This window comes from Condylura cristata, unplaced genomic scaffold (genome assembly GCF_000260355.1).
Source record: "Condylura cristata isolate star-nosed mole 26May11 unplaced genomic scaffold, ConCri1.0 scaffold00027, whole genome shotgun sequence".
NCBI classification, from domain to species: Eukaryota; Metazoa; Chordata; class Mammalia; order Eulipotyphla; family Talpidae; genus Condylura; species Condylura cristata.
Window position 1 is genome coordinate 195001 of NW_004567128.1, and position 1706 is coordinate 196706.

Genomic DNA, 1706 nt, shown 5'->3' on the forward strand with positions numbered 1-1706 from the left:
CAGCCATGAAAAAGGTCAGAGCGATCACACAGTGGGGTACTAGTCAGCCATGAAAAGGGACAGAGTACTCACTCAGTGGAGTACTAGTCAGCCATGAAAAAGGTCAGACCAAGCACGCACTGGAGTACTAGTCAGCCACAAAAAGGTCAGAGCACTCCTACAGTGGAGTACTAGTCAGCCATGAAAAGGGACAGAGTACTCATACAGCGGAGTACTAGTCAGCCATGAACAGGGACAGCAGCTGACTCAGTGCACTATTCAGCCATGACAAGGGTCACAGTGTCACCACAGTTGAGTACTATTCAGCCCTGAAAAGTGTCAGCGTGTCCACATGGTGGAGTACTACTCAGCCACGAACGGGGACAGAGTGCCCACACAGTGCAATACTATTAAGCCATGAAAAGGGACAAAAGTGTCACCGCATTGGAGCACAAGTGTCACCACATTGGAGCACTATTCAACCATGAAAAGGGAGAGCGCGGGCACACAGTGGAATAGTACTATTCAACCATGAAAAGGGAGAGTGTCTCGCAGTGGAATAGTATTCAGCCATGAAAAGAAAACACCAATGCGCTGGAGACTATTCAGCCATGAAAAGGGGCAGGATGTCCACACAGCGAAGCACTATTCAGCCATGAAAAGGAACAGAGCGCTGCCACAGTGGAGTACTATTCAGTCAAGAAAATGGAAAAAGAGCCCACACCGTGGAGCACTATTCAACCAGGAGAAGGGAGAGAGTGCCCACACAGTGGAATACTATTAAGCCACGAAAAGGGACAAAAGTGGCACTGCAGTGGAGCACTATTCAGCCATGAAAATGGACAAAGAGCCCACACCACGGAGCACTATTCGGCCATGAAAAGGGAGAGAGTCACACAGTGGAGTACTAGTAAGCCCTGAAAAGGTCAGTGTGCCCACATGGTGGGGTACTAGTCAGCCATGAACGGGGACAGAGTGCCCACACAGTGCAATACTATTAAGCCATGAAAAGGGACAAAAGTGTCACTGCATCGGAGCACTATTCAGCCATGAAAAGGGGAGAGGCCACACAGTGGAGTACTATTCAACCACGAAAAGGACAGAGCAGCCACACTCTAGAGCACTATTCAGCCACGAAAAGGGAGAGGGTCTCCACACGGTGGAATACTATTAAGCCACGAAAAGGGACAAAAGTGGCACCGCAGCGGATAGTTATTTAGCCACGAAAAGGGACAGAGTGTCCATGCAGCGGAGTACTACTCAGCCACGAAAAGGACAGCGTGCCCACACACAGTGGAGTACTATTCAACCATGAAAAAGAGACAGAGCACCTACACAATGGGGTACCGTTCAGCCTCACAAAGGAACGAAGCGCCCGCACGGTGGAGTACTATTCGACCCTGAAAAGGGGCAAAGTACCCGCACGGTGGAGCACTACTCAGCCACAGAAGGGGGTGAAGTGCCAACGCAGCTCTGTCTGGATGAGCCTCCCAACCTCGATACTCAGTGGGCAGCGATACCCAAACGGCCCCGTCTGTATAAAATGCCCACCTCAGAGCAACCACACACCTTCGTGTTGGAGGGAGCCATTCTGGCAGCTCCAGGGGTGCAGGGAGGAGGGAGGAGGGATGAGTCCCAGGGAACGGGGGCTCTTTGGGGTGACGCAGGAGCGTAATGACGCGCAACAGGCCTCTCTGGAGGTCTCAGAGAACCAACCTGGCACAGAG